The sequence below is a fragment of the Gouania willdenowi genome, chromosome 11 (assembly GCF_900634775.1).
Source record: "Gouania willdenowi chromosome 11, fGouWil2.1, whole genome shotgun sequence".
NCBI lineage: Eukaryota > Metazoa > Chordata > Actinopteri > Blenniiformes > Gobiesocidae > Gouania > Gouania willdenowi.
This window is the reverse complement of record NC_041054.1, coordinates 24,292,871-24,315,775: the sequence shown is the minus strand read 5'-3', so window position 1 is coordinate 24,315,775 and position 22,905 is coordinate 24,292,871. Positions and strand designations below refer to the sequence as shown.

Below are 22,905 nucleotides of genomic sequence, written 5' to 3'. Positions count from 1 at the left end.
TCTACCTGTTTTAGCCGGACATGTATTTTAGGGGACCGCAAGTGACCAATTAAAAATCGCCACTGGCAGCGCCGCGGTATGACCTTCCGGACTTTTTAGCATGAAGGTTGGCTAACAAGAAAAATGTCTCTCTCTACTTTAAAAAAAAGAAAAGTTGACTCAGAGAACAGGCAGTTCAACAATGAATGGACAGAGAAATATGCATTTATTGCTGTCGATGCGAATCCTGTGTGCCTAATCTGCAATGAGTGCCTCGCCGTGAGTAAAGAGTATAATTTGAGAAGACATTTCAACACAACGCACGCTAAATTTAACACTACTTTTCCACCTGGCTCTGCCGCTCGGAAGCAGAAGATATCGGGTCTTACATTGTGTTATGAGCAAAGACGGCGGATATTGTTCCGGGCTTGTACGGATCAAGAGAGAGCAACAGCTGCATCGTTGCGGGTGGCATGGATATTGGGGAAAAAGAAAAAGCCGTTTACAGACTCGGAGACTGTCAAAGAGTGTATGCTGGCATCCATTGAAGAGGTGGTAACAGATGAGAAAACACGAAAAAGCGTTATTGATTCAATCCGGCAAATTCCAATATCTGACACGTCAAATATAAGGAGAGTCGAGTCCCTTGCATCGGACGTTTTCGAGACGCTTATGGACAAGCTGAGGAAGGCTGAGGTGATGTCTTTGGCCGTGGACGAGTCGACCGACAACAGTGATGTCGCACAGCTGTGCCTTTATGTGCGATTTTATGATGGAGCATGTTTTCATGAGGATCTGCTTGGACTAATTCCTCTGGAGGGGCAGACCACCGGTGAAATTTTATTCGCCAAAATTAGTGCATTCTTTGAGGAGAACAACTTGGATTTGGCGCGCATAAACATGCTGGTGACGGATGGCGCGCCCTCGATGGTCGGCAGGGATCAGGGTCTTGCTGCGAGGATGGCAGCCGTGGCTCCGCAGATGAGATCGCTACATTGCCTCATCCACCAAAGCCTTCTGTGTGCCAAACTCAGTGGTGAGTTGAAAGAGACCATGGACTCTGTCATGGCAATTATAAACTTTATCCGTTGCACCTCCAGTTTACAGCACCGTCTTTTCCGCAAGCTGTTGGCTGACATGTCTGCTGAATACAAAGATTTGCTAATTCACAATGACATTAGATGGCTTAGCAAAGGAAACGCACTGAAACGTTTCTGTGAACTAAAAGAGGAGATTCTGGTTTTTCTCCAGTCTTCAAAACTGAAAAAAGCTGGCAAGTTTCTGTCGCTGATGGGAAATAATGAGTTTAATGCTACTGTTTGCTTTTTGAGTGATGTTTTCTATCATTTGAACCAGCTCAACATGGAGTTGCAGGGCAGAGATAAAACAGTTTTCGAACTTGTGGAGAAACTTCGTGCTTTTCAAAGAAAACTCTCACTCTTCTCTGCTGATCTTTGTCCTGAGAAGATGCTCCACTTCCCCACATTAAGGAAATCTGGCCTGCAAATTACCGAGGTGATGTCAGGCTTTATTGACTCATTGAAAAACAACTTTGCCACCAGGTTTGATGATTTCAGCATCTCCAGTGAAGTGATGAGATTTGTTAAAGACCCATTCTGTGTGAATGATGAGGCAGACTTTGCATTGAAAGGAAAGGAGCTAGTACCATCATTGGATGAGAGTTTTTTACAGCTGGAACTCATTGACATTCAGTCATCAGATGACTTGCAACAGTCATTGCAGCAGGCAGGTTATGAAAAATTCTGGACCCATGTAGTCAGCCAAGAAAAATTTCCACACTCAAGGGGTCTTGCACTTTTTCTTCTGACAATGTTTGGCTCAACATACACTTGTGAGTCGTCATTCTCACACATGAATGCCATTAAAACACACAACCGCATATCCCTCACTGACCAGAATCTGCAACACTGCTTGCGCATTGCCCTGTCAACATATACACCTGACTTCACTGCTCTTGCTAAGTCAAAAAAATGCCATTTCTCTCATTAGTTAGCAAATGCTGGTAAACGACATGCAAGATAACAGGCATATTAGTCAAACAAGTGATGAGTTGTTGTTTTTTTTTAACCGTATACTCCTGCAATTTAGAACATGTTATTCACCTCATACTTAATGTTTTTTCTTGATATGGTTTTGTTCAACTGAACTGAAAGTTGAGGTGTCTGATTCAATTTCAATATAGGCAGATAAGAAAAATTAAATGACGTGAAGAAAGGTCAACTAAGTGACTGTTTAATGATTTTGTTGTTTTCATGTTAGCAGGGCTAAAATTGATGAGGTGATTATTGTTGAAGTATTTTGAATAGTTATTTGTCAGTTAAATGAATTAAAATGTTTACAACTGATATGCTCATCTAAACTGCTATTTGAAATACATTGCCTTGCTATGATACCATGCACTGTTATGTTAGAATTATTTTTTGTACCTTACTATGCACTTTGGTTTTATTTTTGTTGGAGTCCAATCTTAAATATCTGTGATATGGCTGACCTGGACTGATTGTCAAGGTAACTTGATTTATGTTCAGGATGGACGGAAGTTAGTACAGTAGTAGTCCATGTGGGGATTTATGTCCATAAATTGTTCTGCATTAACAAAATTAAATATATTGATTCCTTAAGTATGTTATTGTTGTAATTTCTTTATTTGTTGCTGTGATTACCCATATTCTCCGGCCCCTCATTTTGCCTAAGATTCATGAACTGGCCCCAATTCCAAATTAATTGAATAGCCCTGCCCTATGTCATGCGTCAGCTGGAGCTGAGTGTGATGGATGGATGGCTGTATCCTCTGGGGCTCCAGGTCGATCATCCCACCTCCGGGACTTCCTCCGGTAATGGAGATGCTGCATGGATAAAAAGCCTGGCCAGGTCATTTGTGTGGTGGCCAGGGATAGACGGCATGGTGGAAGAAAAGGTAAAGACATGTTCACAGCGTCAAACTAACCAGAAGATGCCTGCACCTGTGCCGCTCCACCCATGGGAGTGGCCGACCCGTCCATGGTTCAGGCTTCACCTGGATTTTGCTGGTCCGTTTATGGGTCACATGTTCCTGGTGTTGATGGATGCTCATTCAAAGTGGTTGGAGGCACACATCATGTCAAATATCACAGCCCCAGTTACCACTGACATGCTCAGAAGCATCTTTGCCACCCACGGGTTGCCAGATATGTCGTTTGAATGTTGATGACAAGGGACCCTTTGTATCAAAAACAGTCGCTAATGGGTCTGTGGATCTTAGTTCTTCCTCCAAAGAAACAACTGTAGTATGATCAAGGCCACATTTGTTTTTCAAAAAAATCCATGACAGTGTTCTTAACAGATGACACAGATTCAGACACGACAAAATGCAGCTCGTCAACCAGCTCATTGATACATGTGTTTGTAACATTGTGCACACTCTCCAATTTAAGCAGAAATGAGGCAATGTGATTTAATAACACTTGTGTCATTTTTTCCAGCACATGAATCTATGACTTCAGAAGTACAAGGGTCTTCTTGTAAAATAATCTCAAATACTATGTTGTTGGGGTTCTTATAGCATAATACTTTAACTCCATGTCTTTTTATTTGTTGTGTAGTATGCAGGCAGAAGTGTGTCTAAATCGGGCATCTGCATTTCCTGGTGTTTTTCTTGCTTCATGTTTTATCCGCCAACAGCAGCCCCTTCGTAGGTTTTAGAAAATATTTTGCAAGTGTGCACAGACCTCGTATTGTAGGACTCACATTGCAAATTGTGTATCATTTTGCCTTTGAGAACATGCCTATTGTGGAAACTGCACTTTTAGAACAGAACTATGGCAGCAGAGATGGGGGGTGTTGCGACCCTCCAAAAAGAGTGGGGGAATGTGAGAGACGAGATTGCTTCCTTAACCACAGTCTTCGAAGACACCACAAACCACTTGTCTTCAGCAGTGTTGTTCTTGACAGCCATCTTAGTTTAATTCTAAGTATTGTGGACGAAAATGCTTATTAGTTTTTGTCACATTTTAGTCATTTCAAACTGTGATGTTATGGTCCAATTTTAGTCAAATAAAACTCGCAAAGGTTCAAGTCTAATTTTGGTTTGAAAATACAGCAATATATGAGAAAAGTATCTCTATTCACTCTCCACAACCGTTTTCAAGCACTTTCTCACGTTAATGATTACGGTTCTGATGGCAGATGTGGCCCAGCTGGGTTGGTAGAGATAAATACCAGACAAGGTCTCCACCACTGATGGGAACCAACCATTATCGATCCAAAACCTCTGCGTCTCATCTAAGACTGATTCAAACAGCAATGCAAAGGCACTACGGCTCTACCCTCAGTTCTCACCCCACAACGGTTCTAGCCTACTCGCAACAGATAAACACTGCTCTACTCCATTCATTTTGTCTATTAAAATGCTGTGTCTGCCTCCACCAGCCTCAAAAGTAGATCATTCTCCAGGACAAGCTACTGCACACAATCCCCTTTGTCCATACATGGGCCCTCAACTCCAGATGTCAGGTCACCCATAAACTTCCTGTCCTCTTTTTCCTCCAACTACACTCATTATTTGTGATTCAATATATAGGAATATACTTTTTTTTTTTAACACCATCACACATTGTATTCCAGGTACCACAGTTCCTAATATTTTAAATAAACTTGACCAAATCCTACCCATGCTGCCAGCTGCTGGTACTAGGTAAGTGATTCATGTAGTCACGTTTTTACCTTTGGTCCCTAGACTACTCAATTATTTAGTCATCTCTTTGAGGTGTTTTTCTTTCAATCCCGCTGCAAAAGCCATAATTTCACTTTCAGTAACACTTTAACCTGTTGTAGGAATGTCCTGACTGATTAAAGAAGGATGTGCTCCCCCTAACTTATGATGATCCCACATGCTAATATCAAATCTACAGTTTGTTATCCATGGCTCTACACATGCATGACTAACTGAAAGTGAGGGAAGATTCAGCACAGGCACATACTGTATACACATCGTTTTCTCCACACAATTAAGGTAACAGCCTGAGAGAGAAAGCCGTATGAATGGGCAAAAACAAAGAAACCTTTACTGCAACATTACACTGGCCACTTCCAACAGTGCAGTGGAGCTACGGCAGGCGGCGTCTTCACCGATTGACAGGCGCCACAGTTTTGTACAGTTTAAATTTAAAAAGTGTGCTTTGAATGCAAACTGAGCCAAACAAAGAGATCAAATTATCCCCTGTCTTGCAGGACTAGTACCCCTATGTAAAAGCAGTTTTAGACCCATTCAGCTTTAATGGAGGAATAATACATTTTGCAACTTGAGACAGTGTCATTCACCTGCAATTTCCACTGGATACGGGTCCACTGCATTACATCTTCGCCACGCCAGAGGAGCTGATAGGTTTCACTTTAGTTTATGTGTTAATTTCCACCGGGTCCAGTGCGCTGCGTATCTTCTCCGTCCCAGCTCCGACAGTCTGGAGCCCTCCGACAGAGATACGCAGGACTTCTATTTCTGGCGGATGCCGAAGTACGACGCAACAACTCAGCATAGAGCAAATATAGAGAAACATGAAGTTAAGCACATACTCAACATTAAAACAGCCAGTTACTTTTCAAACCAAAACACTTCAGATCACATTTCAAGTAACTACATTAACAAAACGTCATAATGGGCGGGGCCAGGCCCGGAGGCAACAGGTAAAAGGTTTTTAGAGGTTATTGACAACACCATGGACCTGTCCAAACACCCATCTGACTAGTAATACACAGATTGCAAATTTAACATGTATTTGTCACTTAGGAGCATAGGGCAGGATATGTGAAGAAATAAACATTCATTTTAATGCTAATGGGTGATGAAGCATTCAAAACAAAAAATAATGAGCCCACACATGTATCTGCCTTGAACAGGCTGTGTGAGGCATTTTGTTCTGCAATTCATGGCATAGTCCTGTGAACGTGACTTCAAATGAGAATGATATTGCTTTAGTTCTACAAGCACATTTTATAGGTTAACAGTAATAAGTGACAGATTATGATTCGTTTGTTTATTTAATCATTTGGCTCAGCCAATAAAAATAGTTCCACAAGTGGAGAGCACAAAATGTACTGTGGTGTAGTCCAAGATGTAACGTTAATTATTGCTCATTCCCTGTCCACCCCTGTGTGCAATCTACATTTTGCAAATTAAATATTTTATATAGTTATTACCTATTCTGAGGGGGTAATATTTTTACAAAGTTTAATTGTATTTTTGTCTTTTAGCAGACTTTTTTTTTACAGTGTATGGTCTGGAGGAGTAGAAGATAGAATTGGTGACTTTTCTGCTTGAAAGTTAAATACTGCTGCTTGATTTACATTATGTTTGATTTGTAGTTGTTACACTAGAACTCTGTAGTGCATGTGTTGTTTGTGTGTGCGCAGCAGCCTCCATGTGGGCTGCTGTAAGTGACACTGTTGTTGCTGCTGAGGTGTTGAGAAGCGCTGCAATAATATGCTTTTAACAGAGCATGTTATATTACTGTGACGTTGCTGTCGGACTAACGTTGGCTTGTTAGCTCCTCTGAGGGAGGGACTTTGGGAAGTTTGGAGGCAGGGCAAGAGAGCAGCAGGGAGGGAGTGGGAGAGAGGGATCTGAGAGTTGCAGACTGCACCTTTAACCATTCTTACTCACATCAATGTTCTGTTAACTTAACATAAATTGATATCACTGATTTCATAGAATTTTACAATAAAATCTATTGTCTTTAAGAATTAGTCTCTGAAAAATATTCAAGGTTTACCATTAAAACTAAATCCCCTTGAGATGATTTACAATGTTCAACTTTACAGACACCACATTAGAAGTTTTCTGTATATTCCTTCTTGCCACATGCAGGTGCAGACCCAAATGCAGGGATGGAGGCGGAGCTCAGGTGCATTATACCAATATTTATTGTTTTTTAAGGCATGGTCAGGCTACAGGTGGACAGTCCAGGGAGACAGAGGTATCCATAAACACAAAAAGACAAGACAAGGATAAACAAGAAGAATATATCAATGCAGGGAAAAACACTTGTTGTAGATCCAGGAATTACTGACATGAACCCAAGCCCAGGTAACAAGAGAGAATGTAGTAATGTCCCAGCACTGAACTGACGCAAAGCCTGCCCCTTTATACACAGAGCAGTTGGTTTAATCAATTGCAGCTGGTAACCAATCACCAGCACCTGGTGTCCAGCAGGAGAAAGCTGCTGGGAGGGAGGCCAAGAGTTTCTGCCTGCCCTACAAATTAAAAACCCATCCTGACAATCAATATGTGGTGCTAGTTTTACACCTACGCTGGTGGGTGCTTTTATCTGTAGGAGACGAGGTGGCCGTACGCTTTACCGATCGGACTGTCAAATCAAGTCTGAACAGCCACGTCACGACACTTGGTACATACATCATGCCAAAACTCTTCCTTCGCGAGATGTACCACGTGGCGTAGTTTTCCCTAAATCTAACTCAATTTAATGTATGCTTACAGTTATATGCAACTTTATACATCCCGCTAACATACATGTTTGTTAGCTGGAACACCATCATGAGCTTGTACGTTTCAGTCAACAATAAATAAAAACGGTGGATTATAGTTTAATACGCATTATTTAATTCTTTGTCCGATGTTAACACGTGTAGTCTAAAAACGGATCACCTAAATTCTCTTTCTTTTTGTTCTCTCTCTAATTTATCGCACTTTTTTATTGATAAATGTATATTCAATGTTATATACAAGAATATATTTTGTTAATATGTTCTTTTATTATGCTGTTCATACTCTCAAAATAAAGATGCAAAAATAATGTTATAATATCAATGTAAGCTGTTATATATATATACATACATACATATATATATATGGGTTTTATCAAAGAAACCCTGGGTTTCTACCTGACTCCGCCCACCTGAACACCGTTTCTGAACACTTTAATAAACCTTAACACTCTTCTCTGAAACACATGAGTAACATCACACACCACAGATGTGTTCACATCATTACTAATGTGTCGCTTTACGTTTTGTGCAAACGGTAATTCTCTTTATAACATTGTGGATGCAGAGCATTAAGTGAAAGACACTGAGAGGTTGATCTACATTAAATAGGGATCTAACGATTAATCATAAGGCAGTTAAAAATCGATTCATAGGTATCACAATTCACATCGATACTGTGAAAATTTAATCGCAGTACTTTTTTTAACCAGAAGTGTTGGCGGTGGGCGGAATCTGCTAATACTTTCTTTGTGGCCGCCTTCTACTTTTAAACATGTTCATAGATGATTCCTTACTACGGAGCCCCTAAAGGGACAGGGGTGACAAAAAAACTTTTGCGAGATCTCGCGATACTTTGCGAGATCTCGCAATACCTTTTGCGAGATCTCGCAATACTTTGCGAGATCTCGCGATATTTCGTAGCGTTATTTCTATTTCCTTCGCCTGAGAACCGGAAGTAAAACAGACACAGGACAATGGAGGACCATATTCATCCGTGGGGGAAGTTTATTGATTTCTATTTTGCTATAGGCCTAAAGTGTAAAGATATTAAAGCCGTTCTCAGCCGCAGACATGGCTTTGACATAAGTGAGAGACATCTGAAAAGAATACTCAGGGCGAGGGGACTTTCTCGTCGTAATGGATACTGTGATCTTGCGGTCCTGGTTGAATTCATCAGCAACGAACTACAGTACTCTGGCCAGCTTCACGGATACAGGTGGATGTACGCAAAGTGTAGAGAACATGTACTACAAGTTAAGAAGGAGGATGTGCGTTTGGTGTTAAAGGAGCTGGATCCGAGAGGAGTGTCACGAAGGCAAGCAAGACGCCTAAGACGACGGAACTACTTTTCGAAAGGTCCCAACTTCATTTGGCACATGGACAGCTATGACAAACTGAAGCCATATGGCTTTTGTATCAACGGAAGCATCGACGGTTTTTCGCGAAAAATAATCTGGCTTAATGCCTATACCACGAGTAGTGATCCAAAGTTGATCGGGGGTTATTACATTGATGCAGTCCAACATTTAGGGGGCTGCCCTAGGATTGTGAGAGCTGATCTCGGGACCGAAAACGGCTATGTCAGAGGCTTTCAGCGGTTCCTCGTCCCGATTCATCCAGACGGGACTGTTGACAGCTACCTGGACGGCGCAAGCACTGCCAATCAACGGATCGAGTATTGGTGGTGCTTTCTGCGCAACCAGTGTGTGGAGTTCTGGATCTCCTTGTTTTCAGATATCAGAGACAATGGATTCTTTGACGGCGGTTTTCTGGAAAAGGCTATCCTTCAGTTTTGTTGCATGGGACTCATCCAGGTGAGCGTGTGTGTGTGTGTGTGTGTGAGAGAGAGAGAGAGAGACAGACAGACAGAAAGAAAGAAAGAAAATGGAGGAAGCAACCCTATATTAAAACAAAACAATGATGCATTTCTACAAACGTTGCTTATATTAGCTTACGATAGCATAGCATTAACGCTAACTTTGTTTGCCACGAATGCGAGTGTGTTAAGTTATAGAATGAATTGTATGCTCACCTTGTCTCTCTTCATTCGTGTTATGTCCTCTGTTGGAACCTCTCTACAAACTAAGAACCGCTCCAAATCGTCTTCCATGATCAGTCCCACATTCGTATTATGCTCCCATTTGCTCCTCTATTGTCGTGTGTCTGTTTTACTTCCGGTTCACTGGCTCACGAAATAACATTGCGAGATCTCGCAAAAGGTATTGCAAGATCTCGCAAAAGTTTTTTTGTCACCCCTGTCCCTTAAGGGGCTCCGTACCTTACCCCTTCATCACCAAAAAATATCTGTAATATTATGTGAATATCTGTAAAAGTCACGTTTTTCTATTAGCTCTGGTTACTAGCGCATAGCATCTCTTCTTCACTGCAAGATATCTGCATGTCAACCGACCACTGGGTTACCAGCGCCCTCTGTTGGTCCAAACAAATATCTGACCTAAATACAGTGTAGACTGTTTTTTTTTTTTGTTGAGTCCAATTGTTAAGGCACAAAATACATTTTCAGTGGCACTTTTAAAAACAACTATGCAGTTTTGCATTGTTTACTATAGAACCAGAATATAAATTAATAGGCTTCTTCTTCATTTGTATTATTCCTTTATTTATTTCATTCAAGATTTATTTTTAGTTAAATTGCATTGTTTTGAATAATTTATCAAGGGATTCTTTTGACAATGAAAAATAAAAGGAAAACAATACAGTATTTTATAGTTTTTTTCCCCCAAAAAATAAAGGAATATTTTTCAGTCATCATTTTTCGACAGTCCCATTTTGTAAAATAAATCGTGAGAGAATCGCATTGCGAACCCAGCATCGTGAATCGAATCGTATCGGGAGTTGAGTGAATCGTTACATCCCTAGCATTAAAACATCTACTGACGTATGTAGTAAAGTTCCCTGAATACAAACCTGTGGATAATGTAAAGGAGGAAATAACAATTTAAATGAATCCACTTTTAAGGCTCGATTGTTGTTTTATATTGTTATACAGTTAAATCTGTAATTTGCGCATCTTTGAAGGTATGATGGCGCAGTGAATTGTGACATTGCTCTTGGAAGCGATGGGTCGCGGGTTTGCGTCCCGCTTCAGTGTTTTTTATGACATTCTTTAAGACGTCGAGATGACTCTGGCGACAATATTACATTAATAATCAATATAAATGATGCGATAACTAGTGGCATTTACTGTCTTAATATCCAGTGTAATGGGAGGGCTCTCTATGCAGCCATCCTATGCTGTTGCCACGTCTTCTCAGACACATTTTATTCATATTATTCACCACTCGTCACGTCACTGAAGCAATAAAGTGATGAAGCGACCAAAAAGTGTGACTAATTACAGGTGATTTAAGCCACTATAGTTACTGAAGACTGATCGCACCTTTAGAACAGGCTCATATTCCTCAAACACCGACTTATTTCACCCATTACGGTGAATAAATCACTATTTTCCGGGTGGTTGCCATGGCAGCTTGAGTCACCTTCGATCCATTGATGATGGCTTTATATCGCGCGCATGCACGTAAGTAACCCGAGGTTTACATACTCAGAGTTGATTGACCCACTTCATACCAGCTGTAATGAAATCCGATACCCAGAGTTTCCCATCGCGGGGTATGTTGACCCAGAGTTTATGGATAAACTCAGAGTTTGTTAACCCTCCTTTATAGAATACCCCTCTGGTCTCGAGACCAAATTTTAAAGGTCTCGGTCTCGTCTTGGACTCTGAAGCATTTTGACTCGGTCTTGTCTCCGACTCGGGCTGCCCGGACTCGGGATTTTCTGTCCATCCACTCTTTTCATTATATACATGTCTTTTAAGGCTTTTATTACATAGTGTCGGCTGTTGTCCGGGCCGCCGCCATCTTGGATTATGTCGTCACCAGCACGTCATCGCCGCAAGTCGCGCAAGCGCAGAATGACTCAAATAACTGTAAAGAGGTCTTATATTAGTCTATTTTCTTTTTAAAGTGGTGTTTTTTGTGGCTTTAGACTCCAATTACATATTTGTATATAATATCTCCCCTACAATATAAATAGGTTCACAATATAACTATTTTTCATAGTTTCTGTTTCCACTGTATCCAGAATAATAATGATCTCGCTCAACAAGAACTGTTGATTGATTTGTCACATGACTGCTCCAGGGTTTGAGTTTGTTTTATTTAGTTTCACCATGTTATTTCTTGGCAGAAATGCTTTTAAACACTTGCTGTACATTCAGCTGACATAAAAATCTTGTTTTGAAATATGTAGAATAACTGTGAATTTATCAGTAGCAGTAGTAGTTTTAATATTTTAGTTAATTTTTTGCAGGCAGCTTTTTTCTCCATCAAATGTATTTAAAAGAAACTACAACTAAAGAGAGAATGTTATTTAACTGTCAAACCTTGTCTTAATTCTAGCAATTTATATATTTTTTTAAATTTAAAAAAAAATGTTTATGGTCTTGGTATCGGTCTCGGCTTGTCTCGGTCTTGGTCTTGTCTCGGCTCCCGGAAGACTTGGTCTTGTCTTGGTCTCAGTGCATTCTGGTCTCGGGCAAGTCTTGGTCTTGGATACTGTGGTCTTGAACACAACACTAATATACAGTAATCCATATATCTTATGTATAACATATGATGTGTATGATTGGGTTGTTCTGTAGTTTTCATCAGTGATATATAACTGCATAATTGTGTGACACTATAGAGTTCCCCTTGTTAATTGCTGAAAAAAAAATAAAAAAATAAAGTTTAAAAAAAAACATATGTGTATATTGTATGAATAATGTATGTTATATGTATTGCATTTTCAATATTATTATAGTTAAATATAATATATAATAATATATAGTATTATAACATGATAAATCAAAAAACAGAGGGTGTCATGCAGCGCATTGACAGTTGTCCTGTGACTCCTGTTTTCAACCAAAAACCCAGACAACATGACATCTTTGGGAACAAAATCCACTGTATATGTAAAAATTATGATGTGAGTGATCATTATTTTCTATTTTTACAAGAATACACCTGAAGTGTTATCTGTTGATGTTGTCATTTCTGTTACGAAAACACCAAATGCATTTTTGTGTTGGAGATGTAAATTGAAAATGAACTTTATGTTTTCATTGAACGCATCAGAATATCAAGCAGAGGGGCACTGTAGTACAACTACAGTCACAGTGGAACAGGCTCAGAGCCCGGTAATGCAGGAATGCAGCAAGAACCACCAGCCCCTCAGAGCAGCGCAACTAAAGACAGCAAAGACCAGTGGCCTCATGTACAAAAGGTACGTATGCCCAAAAACGTGCGTACGTCAAAACCAACAGCAAAATCTTGATGTTCAGAAAGTGGAGTAGGCGTGAACATGTGCGGTCTTTCATGTCAAGTCCTGAGGTGGCATACGTACGCTTATACATAGTTGATGCTTTCAATTCTAAAGATTTATGTGGCACACTACCTAAATAATAAAATTACAGCTTAAAATGTTATTTTATCTGTCTAACGTGAGTCAGACATGTTGTTCACTACGTCAGACCTCTGTGAGCTGATCTACTACAGGTGATCAGACGTCCTCTGAGTAACAGACACATCTGAACACTTGTAAAATGCTTTCAGTCCAGCGATCATTAGCAGCCAAACACATACACACGCACACACTCCAGACTGATCACCGTGACCGACCGGTGAGGGGTGCGCACGTTTGTGTTGGTGTTGCGGGGGGGTCGTATCGGGCAGAGGAGGGAGGCAGTGGAGTTGGCGATTGACGTACTGGTAAACTGACTTCACTTTCATGGATCGCTTTAATACCAAAGCGTTTTACACTGAGTCATATTTATTTGTTACACATCCAAAGCCTGTTGGATGAAAAAGACACACTGTAAGCCTGATGTACACGATCAGAACGTCATTTTGAGATTATTATTATTATTGTTATTAGTAGTAGTAGTATAGCGTTTTATGTGTCTTTCTCAATTTGCTATCCACTTCTTAACACACACACAGTCAAGCCTTCAGCGAACGGTGTGTGTCTATATTAATTATTGTATCTTCACTGTTGAATCATTTCCGTCTCACATGTTGTTGTCGGTTTAAAATGTTTTAAAATCTCTTCTTTCCTGTGTTGCTGGTGGTAAGAGCTGCAGCTTTTTCTGATGACTCTGAGGAGAATCCCCGTGACAATCTAATTTCAATATGATTTGCATATGCAAATGTGGGCGTGGCTAGGGAGGGGACATATGTGCGCTCACATCCGCGTTGATTCAGATGTTCAAATGATTGGTGTGTGGATTCAGTCGTACTTACAGATTTAAACATCTGACTTTCTTTTCAGCTTTTTTTCACACCATTTTATATGCAAGTCTTTGTACATGAGGCCTCAGATCATTTGTGCCTTTTGCAACAAATCTTTCAGTGCTGAATATTTTTATGAACATCTTTCCAACTTCCATGTAGAGGAAACATGTGGGGAAAAAGTTATGGATCTGCTCCACCATAACACACCAAATCCATCTCGACAACAACCCTCTGTGTCACCAACCAAACAGCCAAAAAAAAAATATATCCAGCGCCACGCAGAACCCCCCACAACAACCTCTTCAATCTGCACCTCCTTCTTTTGCCTCTTCCCCACATGTTGTTTTTCTGAGGCCACCAGAACTTAACTGGACATGTTTTCTTCCTTTTTTCTTCTTCTTCCTTGTCTGCACATGCTGTCAAAGGTCAACACTACAAGAAGTGCAATCATTATGAGACAGCAATGCATGTTTTGTTATTTTAATTGTGACCATCACCAGCCCTCCCTCAGGAAGGGTAAGAAATATTTTATTATAGGGAGGATATAAAAAGTGAGAGCAGTGTTACACCTAAGTGAAGGGGGAGGGGAAAGGGAGCAGGGAGGAGAGACTCAAGATAGGAAATAAAAAAGGGTGGGGAAGAATAGACTGTTTTACAGTGAGGGTGAGATGTGAAGTTGTAGAATATATTGTGCTTATTATGTTGTGTAATCAAGCCAGTATAGTGACAAGTGTGAAGCTTAGCTATAATGGTGGTGGCTGTGGACAGGAGGAATGAGTGAGTGGTAGTACCTAAAGCAGGTATTTGGGATTAACGTGTCTAAAGTTAAGCCCAGTATGAGTTTTATCCCACATCCCATGGCATGCCAGTGCATCGTATACCAGTATATGTGCAAAAACCGTTACCGCAAACCCAGGAACTGCCCCGGGCCCGCAGATGCAGCCAGGCCAGCAGAAAGAGTGGGGGCCAGGGAGACCCAGGCCACCCCCCCACGGCCGAGCAACCCCCCAGACGCCCCCAAGATCCCAGGCTGAGAGGCAGCCACCGCCCCCCACACACACACATCCGAGGAAGCCCCAAGCAGCCGAGCACCCAGCGCATCCCGCCACCGACCCCAACCCCAAACCCCAAGGCCCCCTGCCAGCATCCCGCACCCACCCACACTCAAGCACCCAACCCCGGAGGGGAGGGCCCAGAGAGCCCCCCGCCCGAGACCCCAGCAGAGGAGTCAAGGCCCACGCCCAGCAGATGGCCAGAGCCACGCCGTACGGGCAGCCAGCGGGCGCCCGCCGGCTGCCCAAAGCCAGCAGGGACCGGACCCCAGGCCAGAAGGACCCGGAACGGAAGCAGCACCGAGAGCAGCGCCCCCAGGGACGGCGACCACGCCCACAGTCGCCGAGGGCACCAAAGGGATGCTGCAAGTTGCCCCGCCAGCCCCCAGGTGCACCGACCAAGCTCCCCAGAGCGCACCAGATCTCCTTTCCTTGATGCCGCCTGCGTGATGAGCCCTAGAAAGCCCCCCCACCAAAGAGCCCAGCCACACCGCAGAGCCCGGCTCACAGGACGCCACTCAAGCCAGACTCGCAGGCATGGCAGGGCGCGGCCCGCACCACCCAGCCGGGCCCCAGGGGCACCACCGCAGAACTGGGAACCCTCAAGGGCGAGCCCCCATGGGGGGCGCCCCACACCCCTGCCCACAAACAGGCCACAACCCAGCAAGACCACACAGCCCCAGAAGAACAGCAGCCCAGGCCCCGCCCCCCACCGGACAGCGCAAGCCACGGGGCAATGCCCCCCCGGTGCAAGAGCGACCGGCGGCCGCCACCGCGGGAGAGAGGCACCCCAACGGCACACAACCGATGTGGAGTAGCAGCCCCCAGCCAAAGGCGCAGAACCCACCCACCCATCAGCCCGCAGATAGCAGGACAGACCTACCAAGCGGCCGATGCCGACCTCATCCACCGGAACAGTGAGAGCTGCCCCCCAGCAAAGAGCACCACCCCGGAGCGCCAAGCAACCCCGGCGCAGATGCCAGCACCCCCCAGCGCGCCCACCCCCCACACCGGCGCGCCAAGCTGCCCCAGACCCACACACCGCGAGGCGCGCCCGCAAGGCAACCAGGAAACGAGACAAGCACCAAGCCCCACCCATAGAGGAGGGGCACCCCCACACCCCACCAGGCCGGCACCGCCCGGAGACCCCGCAAAGAGAGCCCCCAGCAACACCCCTCCAAGCCCTCCAGAGACACACTGCCCCGCCACGCCCGACCGCACCCTCCTGATCCCCACACGGCGGCCCAGCCATCAGCAGAAGGGCTGGGGCCCCACCCGACAGGCCCAAATGTGTGATGTTACCCACCACCCTGATAAAGATATAAAATACAAAACTTAATATTAAGTTTTGTATTTTAGAGTTTTTTCAATAAAAGTTCACACGGGTTAGCTGCGTATTCTTCCGTAAGTTTCTTAAATTTTTTTTCAATCGTTTTTTCTGCTATCTGTTCCTGTTTTTTCTTATAAGAAGAGTATGATATAATCTTTCCTCTGATGACAGCCTTGCCGGTTTCCCAGAGTAAGGACGGTGACACTTCTAGAGAATTGTTTGATAATAGAAAGTCCTCCCATTCTTTTCATATCATTTTACCAAATTCACTGTCATTAAAGGTATTGTGGACGATGTTTTGCTTCCGGGTGGATCATCAAGACTATTGGTCCTCTTAATTGTCAATCATGTTTGTATTTATACAATAATGTATTTTCAAGTAAATATTGCAGTAAATATTCAGTATTTACCATTAAAACTTAATCCCTTTGAGAGGATTAGCATTTTTCACCTTTACAGATACCACATTATAGGAGTTTTATGTATATTCCTTCTTAACAATGGGGATTATTCATCCTCCTAATACAAAATCAGTGTGTTGTGAATGTCTCGGTTTCGTGTTACTAGTTTTACACCTACACTGGTGGGTGCTTTCGCAATCTGTAAGCGACGAGGTGGCCGAGTGGTTAAGGCGATGGACTGCTAATCCGTTGTGCTCGAATCCCTTCCTCGTCGAGTTTTAGCTTGACCTCAACTGTGGTGACCTATTAACAGTGATCAACCTTCAAAAAAATAGTCATCAGTGCTGCAGTCATTACTGTGTAATGTACAAACAATCCAGATATACAATGTTTCATAGTGTTTACTGTCAGTGAATTATATCAGGTTATCATATCTTGTGTATTTATCTTATAGTACTCGGCATTCGACCTTGTGCTTATGACCGAATCACACCAGTACTGATATTTCAAAACAACAGCATGACTTTTAGTGTGATATTGCTTTCATACAACAGCTCTACAAGTACATTTTACAAGTTGTCAGTAATAGATTATGATTTGATCTAGATTTTATTAATTAAATATTTTATATAGTTATTACCTATTCCAAGGGGGTAATATTTTCACTAATGTTTAATTGTATGTTTTTCTGTGAGCAGGATACGCCAAAAATATTTCTCAGATTTCAACACAATTTTATCCAGATAGACTAAACCATTCTTACTTACATCAATTTTCTGTTTACTTGGCAAACTTAACATCAATTTATTTCACATAATTTTTCAGGACAAATTGGTGCAATTAAGCATTATTGTCTGAAAAATATTCAGTATTTATCATTAACACTTAAAACCCTTGACAGGATTAGCATTTTTCACCTTTACAGATACCACATTAGAGGAGTTTTATGTATAATCCTTCTTAACAATGGAGATTATTCATCCTCCTAATACAAATCAGTGTGTTTTGAATGTCTCGGTTCGTGTTACTAGTTTTACACCTACACTGGTGGGTGCTTTCAGAATCTGTAAGCGACGAGGTGGCTGAGTGGTTAAGGCGATGGACTGCTAATCCATTGTGCTCTGCACGCGTGGGTTCGAATCCCATCCTCGTCGAGATTTAGCTTGACCTCAACTGTGGTGACCTATTAACAGTGATAAACCTTCAAAAAAATAGTCATACTGAAATCAGTGCTGTAATCATTAATGTGTAATGTACAAGCAATCCAGATATACAGTGTTTCATAGTGTTTACCGTCAGTGAATTGTAGCAGGTTATCATATCTTGTGTATTTATCTTAAAGTACTCGGCATTGGACCTCATGCTCATGACCGAATCACACCAGTACTGATATTTCAAAACAACAGCATGACTTTTAGTGTGATATTGCTTTCATACAACAGCTCTACAAGTACATTTTACAAGTTGTCAGTAATAGATTAGGATTTGATCTAGATTTTATAAAATAAATATTTTATATAGTTAATACCTATTCCAAGGGGGTAATATTTTCACTAATGTTTAATTGTATGTTTTTCTGTGAGCAGGAACGCCAAAATATTTCTCAGATTTCAACACAATTTTATCCAGATAGACTTAACCATTTACTTACATCAATTTTCTGTTTACTTGGCAAACTTAACATCAATTTATTTCACATATTTTTACAGGAAAAATTGGTGCAATTAAGCATTATTGTCTGAAAAATATTCAGTATTTTTTATTAACACTTAAAACCTTTGACAGGATTAGCATTTTTCACCTTTACAGATACCACATTAGAGGAGTTTTATGTATATTCCTTCTTAACAATGGGGATTATTCATCCTCCTAATACAAAATCAGTGTGTTGTGAATGTCTCGGTTTTGTGTTACTAGTTTTACACCTACACTGGTGGGTGCTTTCAGAATCTGTAAGCGACGAGGTGGCCGAGTGGTTAAGGCGATGGACTGCTAATCCATTGTGCTCTGCACGCGTGGGTTCAAATCCCATCCTCGTCGCGTTTTAGCTTGGCCTATTGTACTGTGGTGACCTATTAACAATGATCAACCTTCAAAAAAATAGTCATACTGAAATCAGTGCTGCAGTCATTAATGTGTAATGTACAAGCAATCCAGATATACAGTGTTTCATAGTGTTTACCGTCAGTGAATTGTAGCAGGTTATCATATCTTGTGTATTTATCTTACAGTACTCGGCATTCGACCTCGTGCTTATGACCGAATCACACCAGTACTGATTTTTCAAAACAACAGCTTGACTTTTAGTGGATATTGCTTCATACAACAGCTCTACAAGTACATTTTACAAGTTGTCAGTAATAGATTAGGATTTGATCTAGATTTTATAAATTAAATATTTATATAGTTATTACCTATTCCAAGGGGGTAATATTTTCACTAAACGTCAATTGTATGTCTTTTCTGTTAGAGAGGATACGCCAAAAATATTTCTCAGATTTCAACACAATTTTATCCAGATAGACTTAACCATTCTTACTTACATCAATTTTTTGTTTACTTGGCAAACTTAACATCAATTTATATCACATATTTTTACAGGAAAAATTGGTGCAATTAAGCATTATTGTCTGAAAAATATTCAGTATTTTTCATTAACACTTAAAACCCTTGACAGGATTAGCATTTTTCACCTTTACAGATACCACATTAGAGGAGTTTTATGTATAATCCTTCTTAACAATGGGGATTATTCATCCTCCTAATACAAAATCAGTGTGTTGTGAATGTCTCGGTTTCGTGTTACTAGTTTTACACCTACACTGGTGGGTGCTTTCAGAATCTGTAAGCGACGAGGTGGCCGAGTGGTTAAGGCGATGGACTGCTAATCCATTGTGCTCTGCACGCGTGGGTTCGAATCCCATCCTTGTCGCGTTTTAGCTTGACCTCAATTGTGGTGACCTATTAACAGTGATCAACCTTAAAAAAAATTGTCATACTGAAATCAGTGCTGCAGTCATTACTGTGTAATGTACAAACAATCCAGATATTCAATGTTTCATAGTGTTTACCGTCAGTGAATTATATCTTGTGTATTTATCTTACAGTACTCGGCATTCGACCTCGTGCTCATGACCGAATCACACCAGTACTGATTTTTCAAAACAACAGCTTGACTTTTAGTGTGATATTGCTTTCATACAACAGCTCTACAAGTACATTTTACAAGTTGTCAGTAATAGATTATGATTTGATCTAGATTTTATAAATTAAAATATTTTATATAGTATTACCTATTCCAAGGGGGTAATATTTCACTCATGTTTAATTGTATGTGTTTCTGTGAGAAGGATACGCCAAAAATATTTCTCAGATTTCAACACAATTTTATCCAGATAGACTTAAACCATTCTTACCTTACATCAATTTTCTGTTTACTTGCAACTTACATCAATTTATATCACATAATTTTTCAGGGACAAATTGGTGCAATTTAGCATTATTGTCTGAAAAATATTCAGTATTTACCATTAACACTTAAACCCTTGACAGGATTAGAATTTTCAATTTAACAGATACCACATTAGAGGAGTTTATGTATAAATCCTTCTTAACAATGGGGATTATTCATCCTCCTAATACAAATCAGTGTGTTGTGAATGTCTCGGTTTCGTGTTACTAGTTTTACACCTACACTGGTGGGTGCTTTCAGAATCTGTAAGCGACGAGGTGGCCGAGTGGTTAAGGCGATGGACTGCTAATCCATTGTGCTCTGCACGCGTGGGTTCGAATCCCATCCTCGTCGCGTTTTAGCTTGACCTCAACTGTGGTGACCTATTAACCTTCAAAAAAATAGTCATACTGAAATCAGTGCTGCAGTCATTACTGTGTAATGTACAAATAATCCAAATATACAGTGTTTCATAGTGTTTACCGTCAGTGAATTGTATCAGGTTATCATATCTTGTGTATTTATCTTACAGTACTCGGCATTCGACCTCGTGCTCATGACCGAATCACACCAGTACTGATTTTTCAAAACAACAGCTTGACTTTTAGTGTGATATTGCTTTCATACAACAGCTCTACAAGTACATTTTACAAGTTGTCAGTAATAGATTATGATTTGATCTAGATTTTATAAATTAAATATTTTATATAGTTATTACCTATTCCAAGGGGGTAATATTTTCACTCATGTTTAATTGTATGTGTTTCTGTGAGAAGGATACGCCAAAAATATTTCTCAGATTTCAACACAATTTTATCCAGATAGACTTAACCATTCTTACTTACATCAATTTTCTGTTTACTTGGCAAACTTAACATCAATTTATATCACATAATTTTTCAGGACAAATTGGTGCAATTTAGCATTATTGTCTGAAAAATATTCAGTATTTACCATTAACACTTAAAACCCTTGACAGGATTAGAATTTTTCAATTTAACAGATACCACATTAGAGGAGTTTTATGTATAATCCTTCTTAACAATGGGGATTATTCATCCTCCTAATACAAAATCAGTGTGTTGTGAATGTCTCGGTTCGTGTACTAGTTTTACACCTACACTGGTGGGTGCTTTCAGAATCTGTAAGCGACGAGGTGGCCGAGTGGTTAGGCGATGGACTGCTAATCCATTGTGCTCTGCACGCGTGGGTTCGAATCCCATCCTCGTCGCGTTTTAGCTTGACCTCAACTGTGGTGACCTATTAACCTTCAAAAAAATAGTCATACTGAAATCAGTGCTGCAGTCATTACTGTGTAATGTACAAATAATCCAATATACAGTGTTTCATAGTGTTTACCGTCAGTGAATTGTATCAGGTTATCATATCTTGTGTATTTATCTTACAGTACTCGGCATTCGACCTCATGCTCATGACCGAATCACACCAGTACTGATATTTCAAAACAACAGCATGACTTTTAGTGTGATATTGCTTTCATACAACAGCTCTACAAGTACATTTTACAAGTTGTCAGTAATCGATTATGATTGATCTAGATTTTAAAAATTAAATATTTTATATAGTTTACCTCTTCCAAGGGGGGTAATTTTTTCACTAATGTTTAATTGTATGTTTTTCTGTGAGCAGGATACGCCAAAAATATTTCTCAGATTTCAACACAATTTTATTCCAGATAGACTTAACAATTCTTACTTACATCAATTTTTTGTTTACTGGCAACTTAAACATCAATTATTTCACATATTTTACAGGAAAAATTGGTGCAATTAACCATTATTGTCTGAAAATATTCAGTATTTTTTCATTAACACTTAAAACCTTGACAGGATTAGCATTTTTCACCTTTACAGATACCCCATTAGAGGATTTTATTGTATATCCTTCTTAACAATGGGGATTAATTCATCCTCCTAAACAAAATCAATGTGTTGTGAATGTCTCGGTTTCGTGTTACTAGTTTTACACCTTGACACTGTGGGTGCTTTCACAGTCAGTAAACGACGAGGTGGCCGAGAGTGGTTAAGGTGATGGACTGCTAATCCATTGTGCCTCTACACGCGTGGGTTCGATCCAATCCTCGCGCGTTTTAGCTTGACCCCAACTGTGGTGACTATTAACAGTGATCAACCTTCAAAAAAATAGTCATACTGAAATCAGTGCTGCAGTCATTACTGTGTAATGTACAAACAATCCAAATATATAGTGTTTACCGTCAGTGAATTGTAGCAGGTTATCATATCTTGTGTATTTATCTTACAGTACTCGGCATTCGACCTCATGCTTTTGACTGAATCACACCAGTACTGATATTTCAAAACAACAGCATGACTTTTAGTGTGATATTGCTTTCATACAACAGCTCTACAAGTACATTTTACAAGTTGTCAGTAATAGATTATGATTTGATCTAGATTTTATAAAATAAATATTTTATATAGTTAATACCTATTCCAAGGGGTTAATATTTTCACTAATGTTTAATTGTATGTTTTTCTGTGAGCAGGATACACCAAAAATATTTCTCAGATTTCAACACAATTTTATCCAGATAGACTTAACAATTCTTACTTACATCAATTTTCTGTTTACTTGGCAAACTTAACATCAATTTATTTCACATATTTTTACAGGAAAAATTGGTGCAATTAAGCATTATTGTCTGAAAAATATTCAGTATTTTTCATTAACACTGAAAACCTTTGACAGGATTAGCATTTTTCACCTTTACAGATACCACATTAGAGGAGTTTTATGTATAATCCTTCTTAACAATGGGGATTATTCATCCTCCTAATACAAAATCAATGTGTTGTGAATGGCTCGGTTTCATGTTACTAGTTTTACACCTACACTGGTGGGTGCTTTCACA

The 22,905-nt window shown here is 40.5% G+C and overlaps 5 non-coding genes across 5 annotated transcripts; all 5 read left to right on the top strand.

Moving 5' to 3' along the window:
• The first annotated feature begins 17,633 nt into the window (after positions 1-17,633).
• On the top strand, positions 17,634-17,715 carry trnas-gcu (transfer RNA serine (anticodon GCU)). The gene has a single exon. It is a non-coding gene; the product is annotated as a tRNA-Ser (tRNA).
• Positions 17,716-18,519: 804 nt separating this feature from the next.
• On the top strand, positions 18,520-18,601 carry trnas-gcu (transfer RNA serine (anticodon GCU)). Its single transcript has one exon. It is a non-coding gene; the product is annotated as a tRNA-Ser (tRNA).
• An 810-nt stretch (positions 18,602-19,411) lies between these two features.
• On the top strand, positions 19,412-19,493 carry trnas-gcu (transfer RNA serine (anticodon GCU)). The gene has a single exon. It is a non-coding gene; the product is annotated as a tRNA-Ser (tRNA).
• Positions 19,494-20,284: 791 nt separating this feature from the next.
• Positions 20,285-20,366, top strand: trnas-gcu (transfer RNA serine (anticodon GCU)). The gene has a single exon. It is a non-coding gene; the product is annotated as a tRNA-Ser (tRNA).
• A 796-nt stretch (positions 20,367-21,162) lies between these two features.
• Positions 21,163-21,243, top strand: trnas-gcu (transfer RNA serine (anticodon GCU)). Its single transcript has one exon. It is a non-coding gene; the product is annotated as a tRNA-Ser (tRNA).
• Positions 21,244-22,905: the final 1,662 nt, after the last annotated feature.